Source organism: Gossypium hirsutum, chromosome D08 (assembly GCF_007990345.1).
Source record: "Gossypium hirsutum isolate 1008001.06 chromosome D08, Gossypium_hirsutum_v2.1, whole genome shotgun sequence".
NCBI lineage: Eukaryota > Viridiplantae > Streptophyta > Magnoliopsida > Malvales > Malvaceae > Gossypium > Gossypium hirsutum.
Genome location: NC_053444.1, coordinates 35,169,929 through 35,178,816, shown reverse-complemented (window position 1 = coordinate 35,178,816; position 8,888 = coordinate 35,169,929).

Genomic DNA, 8,888 nt, shown 5'->3' with positions numbered 1-8,888 from the left:
GTAGAATAGGAAGAAAAACAAATTTTACCTCACAAGGAAGCAATAGAAGTTGTGAGCTTGGAAGAAGGAAAAGAGGTGAAAGTTGGAACTGAGATTTCCGCAAAGACAAGACAAGACCTCTTTGAATTACTCCAAGAATTCAAATATATCTTCGTATGGTCATACCAAGATATGTCCGGGTTGAGCACTGACATTGTAGTGCATCGCCTACCTATAAGGGAGGATTGTAAGCCAGTTCAACAGAAGCTAAGAAGAATGAGGCCTGATATTGTGCTTAAAATAAAAGAGGAAGTTAAGAAGTAGTTTGATGCTGGGTTTTTACAAGAGGTCAAATATTCTAAATGGGTAGCCAACATAGTTCTAGTCCCTAAAAAAGATGGAAAAGTACAAATGTGCGTGGATTACAAAGATTTTAACAAAGCAAGCCCAGAAGACAATTTCTCATTGCCACATATTGATACTTTGGTGGATAATACGGCGGGGTATTCACTGTTCTCTTTCATGGATGGTTTCTCAGGATATAATCAGATAAAGATGCATCCTGAAGATATGGGAAAGACTACATTCATTACTTTGTGGAGAACATTTTGCTATAAAGTGATGCCATTCGGATTAAAGAATACGGGATCAACATATCAGAGAGCCATGGTAGCCTTATTCCATGACATGATGCATAAATAGATTGAGGTTTATGTAGATGATATGATTGCCAAATCCAGAACAGAGGAGAAATATGTGCAGGTCCTGAGAAAATTGTTCTTAAGACTAAGAAAGTTTTAGCTCAAACTTAATCCAACAAAATGCACTTTTGGAGCCAGGTCAGGAAAGTTGTTGGGCTTCATAGTCAGTGAGAAAGGAATCGAGATTGACCCAGACAAAGTCAAGGTAATACGAGATTTACTGCCACCACGTACTCAGAAAGAGGTTTGAGGTTTCTTAGGAAGACTGGATTATATTACTCGGTTCATTTCACAATTGACCGAGAATTGTGATCCCATTTTTCATCTTTTGAAGAAACATAATCCAGGTGTTTGGAATGAAGAATGCCAGGAAGCTTTTGAAAAGATAAAGCAATACCTATCCAATACTCCAGTACTGTCACCTCCTAGCCCAGATAGATCCTTGATTTTGTACTTAATGGTGTTCGACAATTCCATGGGATGTGTGTTGGGTCAACATGATGCGACTGGAATGAAGGAAAAGGCGATATACTATCTCAGTAAGAAATTCACTGATTGTGAAATGAGATATTCGTCTATCGAAAAATTATGTTGTGCCTTGATTTGGATGAGAAAGAGGTTGAGGCAATACTTACTCTATCATACGACTTGGCTAATTTCAAAATTAGACCCTTTAAAGTATATGATGGAGTCAATGGTGTTGAATGGGAGAATGGCTAGATGGAAAATCTTGCTCTCCGAGTTTGATATAGTATATGAAAGTCAGAAGGCCGTCAAAGGGAGTGCGATAGCAAATTTCTTGGCTAGCAGAGCTTTAGAATATTATGAACCTCTAAACTTTGATTTCCCGAATGAAGACTTGATGTGTGTGGCGAATGCTAAAGAGGATCCCCAAGAAAATCATTCTTGGAGGTTAACTTTGATGGAGCTTCAAATGCGTTAGGCAATGGGATTGGGGCAATCCTGGTATCTCCAAATGGAGATTATAATCCTTTCACTAGTAAATTGGACTTTGATTGCACCAAAAACATGGCCGAATATGAAGCTTGCATCATGAGAATCCGGGTAGCCATAGAGCGGAAAATTAAGACAGTATAAGTATATGGAGATTCAGCATTGGTAATATACCAGCTAAAAGGGGAATGGGAAACGAGAGACCCCAAGTTAATCCGTTATCGAAGATTGGTTCTGGAATTGATTAAAGAATTTGACAACATTACCTTTTGTTATCTCCCACCGGAAGAAAATCAGATGGCTGATGCTCTGGCTACTTTAGCCTCCATGATTAAAGTGAACAGATTAGAGGACATGAAGCTCATTCAAATTAGTATTTATGAGATCCCAGCCCACTACTACAGTATTGAAGAAGTGGAGAATGATAATCGTCCCTGGTACCAAGATATATTGCTATTTGTGAAGAATCGCGAATATCCTGATCAGGCAACGGAGAATGATAAGAAGACATTTAGGGGACTAGCTATTGACTATGTCTTAGATAGAAAGATTCTATACAAAAGGGGAAAGGATCGAGTACTGTTGAGATGCGTGGATGCTGTAGAGGCTAAGAAAATTTTAAAAGAAGTTCATAAGGGTATTTGTAGAACACACGCCAATGGATTCACCATGGCTAGACATATCATGAGATTGCATCAATTATGCCAAGAAGTGCCATAAATGCCAAATTTATGGGGATAAAATGCACGCGCCTCCTTCACCTCTTCACGTTATGACTTCTCCATGGCCTTTCTCCATGTGGGGAATGGATGTCATTGAGCCAATATCGCCAAAGGCTTCTAATGGACATCGTTTCATTTTTGTAGTTATTGACTACTTCACTAAGTGGGTAGAAGCAGCCTCATATGCTAATGTGACAGCCCAAAATTGACCCTAGTCGGGAAGTGGTTTCGGGACCGCTAAACCGAGTCAGCGAAAGGTTTGAATGTGATGTTTATTGTCTAGAATATGTAATCATGAATGTGTGAAAATTTCAAGCTTCGATTTAGTCGATTGCATGTGAATTTAGTCAATAGGACTTATATGAGAAAATTTTAAAATGTGATAGGTCAATGCATGAGGACCTATTAGTGCATGTGGAAGAAAAAGGGGACTTGCATGTCAAATTCCCCCTCCCTAATATGTAGTGGCCGGCCATGCTATGGGTGGAAACATGTCACCAACATGTTGTGTTAGTGATGTATGGTAAGGAAAATAAAATAATAAGCATGATAATTAAATAATGAAAGGAAGGGTGATGAAAAAAAGAAAAAAAAAATAATGGTCTCATGCATACACCCCATTGCCGTGAGCTAAAGGAAGGAAAAGAAAGGTTTTGTTCATCCTTTTTCAACCTCTTTTGACCGAAAATCCTAAGGAAGAGGATTAGGAGGAAGTTTGGCCATGCATGTGACTAGATTGAGGTATGTTTAATGTTATTCTTTGAGATTCATGTATATTTTAAGTTGTAAGTTCAAAATCTACCTAGCCATGGTTCAAACTTTGTTAAATGATGGAGATGACATTCGGCCATGAATGTTACGTTCTTGGTTGGTATTTTGATGTCTTTGGTGATGAGGTAAGGAGATGGTTGACTTTGGGTGTTTAATAAAAGGGTTTGGATGTGAGAGTGTGTGAGAAGTAGAAATGAGGAGTCTTAGCAACTCCATGAAGGTTCGGCCATGGTAGTTTGAGGATTAGAGATTTTATTTCTTGTTAAAAATTTGATGAATCCTAGTGTGTGAAGTGTTTGAACCAACTAAGGATTAATAGATGCATGGGTACAAAGTAGGAAGAATCGGCTACTATGGTTGACACCAATGCCGAATGTAAAGATGTTATAGTAAATAATGTATGTGATTTGAGTTGATAATGTGAAAAAGGATAATTAGATGTATTATAAATGATATAAAGATTTTAGAAATTATTTTGGTTAGGTGTGTGTATGATTAAGTATATTCGGCAATATACTTAAAGTGAGTACTTGATATTATATGGGAGTATGTATATTCGGCCACATGAGTAAATATATATATGATGTTAAATTTGATTATGTATAATGGGCATTAAGATGTGGAACTTAAGAAATGTAGTCATATGTGGAATTACATGATGCTATAGTTGACATTGTACACACATACATTCATTCGGCCATCAACATGAGTAATTAGTGAGGATGGTTGCCGAATATACAAACATACATAAGCATGTGTAATTGAATTATGAATGTTTAACAAGATGGTTAAACTAGTGAATTATTGATTAAGCTCAAGGAGCTAAAGGAGGAGAATCAAGCAAAGGCAAAGAAAAGATCACTGAGTAGCCGAGTTGGAACCGTCTTACCCAACACAAGGTAAGTCATTAAGCATGTAGTTGGTATTATTTCAAATGGTCATAATGTTTATGTATTGATGCTGAATGGAATGAATAAATATACATATATATATGCATGTACGTATGTGATGATGAAATTGTTGAATGAAAAGAAAAGAGGTAAGATGTACTGAGTTGTTGATCTCGGCACTAAACGTGCGGGTATAACCATTTATGACCATGAGATTGGCGCTAAGTGCGCGGGATTAAATTGTACAGCACTAAGTGTGCGATTTGACTATGTTGCACTAAGTGTGCGAAATGAATATGATGCACTAAGTGTGCGAATTGACCATGCGGCACTAAGTGTGCGAGTTTGACTATGTAGTACTAAGTGTGCGATTTGATTACGTAGCACTAAGTGTGCGAGTTGATTATATAGCACTGAGTGTGCGGACTCAATATACATTCGTGAATCATTATGGACACTATGTGTGCGACACTATTGAGTCGATCGCGGACAGCGGATCGGGTAAGTGTCTTGAGTACATGGCTAATAGGTGCTATGCTTATACTTGGTGTTGAGCTCGGTAAGTTTGAACCTATGTGACAAATATACTTGAAGTCGTACATAAAATTTATCGTAGGATGGGTGAAAGGCCGTTTAGTCGTTTGATTGTAACGAAAATAAATTGATTTATGAAAATGCTTCAATGTCCTATTGATGAGTATATGGAATGTGAATGCATGAATTGATATGAAACTGAATCGATAGGTTGGAGAAACTATGGTATGGTTCGGTATGGATGGAGTAAATTGCCTCGTTCCATTTTGTTTCCTCTTCTGATAATGTTATTGATGGATGGTAGTGCATTGCTTATGACTTACTGAGTTATAAACTCACTCGGTGTTTCCTTGTCACCCATTATAGGTTGCTTGGACTCATCTATTTTTGCGGGGTCAGGCCGTCATCGAAGTCATCACACCGGATAGCAAGTTTTGGTACTTTCTTCTTAGTTGGCTTAGAAGAACATTTTGGCATGTATAAGCTATTACGTTGTGTTTGAACTTTGGCATGTAAACTTTAAGCCATGCGAAAATGGCACGAATGTTCGATTGAGTTGGATCAAGGGTAGGCATGAAATGGACCTAGTTACTTTCGTAACAGATGCTGGCAGCAGCAGTGTCATGAGATTGAAAAATCACTAAAAATAGTAGGACTGGAATTAATTGATGAATAAATTATGTAATCGAAGCTCGATGAGTCTGTTTTCATGAGGAAGTAACGAAAAGATCATATGGGCAGTATATTAAGAGATAATCAGATTTTTGTAGGACAGGGCCAGAACGGTTTCTGGATTCCCTGCTCCGACTTTGGAAATTCATTATAAATTAACCAGAGATAATTATGGGTCGTACCATATATGTACAGATTCCTCTCTGAGTCTAGTTTTCATAGAAACAAACGGCATCAGTATTGAAGCCCCGTGCAGGGAGATATCCAAGTCGTAATGGGCAATTTTAGTGTAGTCGACCCCTGCAACATGGGCGACTTTGACTAATAAACTGTACTAATTGGCCCAACCAAAAATTCTAGAAAAAAATACATAGATGGGCACATGAGTCTAGTTTCTGGGAAAAATTACGAAACTGATTTTCGAGTTACGAAACTCAAGATATGATTTCTAAAACGACTAGTACACAGATTGGGCAGTGTCTGGAAAATAAATTTTATAAGGGGTTAAAGTCAGTTAACACCTCGTGTTCGACTCCGGTGTCGGTTTCGGGTTCGGGGTGTTACATTTGATTGGTTTCAGAGCTATGGTTTAGTCGGTTCTAGGACTACCATAGCGCGTATGAGTCTAGCTATACATGCCGAATGTTAATGTTTAAATGTGTGATGACTTCTGACGGTTGAAATGTTTTTGTTTTGATTAGTAAATGGACCCCGGTGAAGAAAGAACCCTAGCGGATGACGTTGAGAGCGTAGCGGCTGCTCCTGCACAAGGGACGCCGCCTGTTGAACCTCAGTCATCTGCGAATAATCAAGGTGAGGGGGCTAAACAAGCCTTCTTTACCATGATGAATGAGTGGGTCGCGCAATATGCCCGAACCAACCCGGCTGTCCAACAATTCCCAAATTTGAATAATCCACCCCAAGAGCCTGTAATGCCATCAGTCGCTGATCCTGTGAGGCTGAGTAAGCCACCTGTAGACTTGATTAGGAAGCGTGGGGCCGAGGAGTTCAAGGCCATAGTAACTGATGATGCCGAAAGGGCCGAGTTCTGGCTTGATAACACCATTCGGGTGTTCGATGAATTGTCATGCACACCCGACGAATGTCTAAAATGTGCTGTATCTTTGTTGCGAGACTCAGCCTACTATTGGTGGAGGACCTTGATTTCCATAGTCTCGAACGAGCGAGTAACTTGGGACTTCTTTCAAACGGAATTCCGAAAGAAATTTATTAGCCAACGGTTCATTGATCAGAAGCATAAGGAGTTCTTGGAACTCAAGTAAGGCCGTATGACTGTATCTGAATACGAACATGAATTCGTAAGACTCAGTAGGTATGCCCGGGAGTGTGTAGCTGATGAGGTTGCTATGTGCAAAAGATTCGAGGAAGGATTGAATGAAGATTTAAAGCTACTAATGGGTATTTTGGAAATAAAAGAATTCGTAACACTAGTCGAACGAGCCTGCAAGGCGGAAGAACTTGGAAAGGAGAAGAGGAAGGCTGAATTTGAAGCTAGAGATTATCGTAAAAGATCGACGGGTAAAGCTCCGTTCTCAGCTGTAAAGAAGTTCAGGGAGGACATTAATAAGTTGAGGGCGACTGCGGGAATTTCCATCAGGGCAAGACCATCGATGGGCTCCCGAGCTACTTCGGTAGCGAGTGTGGGCAATAATCGTCACGAGAAACCTGAATGTCCCCAATGTGGAAGACGACACCTAGGTGAATGTTGGGGCAAGTCTACTAGCAGGGCCTGTTACGGATGCGGTTCGAAGGACCACTTCATTAGAGATTGCACGGAGCTGGATAAGAAGAATAAGATTCAAGGTGCAAGACCTAGTGGAGTGACATCTAGAGGTAGACCACCGAGAATTTTAGGAGGCAGGGGTGGTAGTCAGAGGGGGGCCTCTGATACGGCCGATCGAGCCGAGAACTGTACTCCTGCTAGAGCATATGCCATTCGCGCACGAGAAGAGGCATCCTCCCCCGACGTCATCACTGGTACCTTCACTCTCTTTGATACTAATGTGATTGCATTGATTGACCCTGGTTCTACTCATTCATATGTATGCGAAACCTTAGCAACCAGTAAGACTCTACCTGTTGAGTCTACTGAGCTCGTAATTCGAGTATCAAACCCTTTGGGTCAATGCGTACTTGTTGATAAAGTGTGTAAGAGATGCCCTCTAATAATCCGAGAATCCTGTTTTCCGGCCGATTTGATGCTTTTGCCGTTCGACGAGTTTGATGTTATTCTTGGTTTGGATTGGTTAACCGCGCATGATGCGGTTGTGAATTGCAAAAGCAAGACTATCGATTTGAGGTGCGCAAATAACGAAATAATCCGAGTTGAGTCTGCGGACTTAAGGGGGTTGCCAGCTGTAATATCAGCAATGTTGGCCCAGAAATATGTAAGGAAAGGGTGCGAAGCATACCTCGCGTATGTACTTGATGACAAGGAGTTAGAAAAGAAACCCGAATCGGTGCCGGTGGTTTGTGAATACCCGGATGTTTTTCCTGAAGAGTTACCGGGTTTGCCACCTGTTCGGGAGGTAGAGTTTGGTATTGAGCTTGTACCTGGAACTACGCCAATTTCGATCGCTCCGTATCGTATGGCACTAACCGAGTTAAAAGAGTTGAAAGCTCAGTTGCAAGAATTGACGGATAGAGGTTTCGCTCGACCGAGTTTCTCACCTTGGGGTGCACCAGTATTGTTCGTGAAAAAGAAGGACGGAACCATGAGGTTGTGCATTGACTATCGTCAACTGAATAAAGTGACGATAAAGAATAAGTATCCGTTACCGCGTATTGATGATCTGTTCGATCAATTAAAGGGAGCATCGGTGTTTTCAAAGATAGATTTGAGATCGGGTTATTATAAGTTGCGGATTCGAGATTCGGACGTACCCAAAACTGCTTTCAGAACGAGGTACGGTCACTACGAGTTCTTAGTGATGCCGTTTGGGCTCACTAATGCCCCTGCAGTGTTTATGGATTTGATGAATCGGATCTTCAGGCCGTATTTGGATCGGTTCGTAGTTGTGTTTATTGATGACATCTTGGTCTATTCAAGAGATGAGACCGAACATGCTGAGCATCTGAGGCTAGTGTTGCAAATTTTGCGGGATAAGCAGTTATATGCTAAGTTCAGTAAGTGTGAGTTCTGGTTAAGAGAGGTTAGCTTCTTGGGTCATGTGGTATCCGCATCGGGTATTCGAGTTGACCCGAGCAAAATTTCAGCCATACTTAACTGGAAGCCTCCGAGAAATGTTACCGAAGTCTGGAGCTTTCTAGGGCTCGCCGGTTATTACCGACGATTTGTCAAAGGTTTCTCGATGATAGCCACACCAATGACGAAGCTACTTCAAAAGGATGTTAAGTTCGAATGGACGGAGAAATGTCAGAAAAGCTTCGATCAACTGAAAACTCATTTGACTGAAGCTCCAATTTTGGTGCAACCCGAATCGGGTAAAGAGTTTGTCATTTATAGTGACGCATCCCTACTTGGGTTGGGTTGCGTATTGATGCAAGAAGGTCGAGTTGTGGCCTATGCGTCGAGACAATTGAAGCCACACGAGAGAAATTATCCGACCCATGATCTCGAACTAGCCGCCATTGTGTTTGCATTGAAAATATGGCGACATTATTTGTTTGGTGAGAAGTGCCAT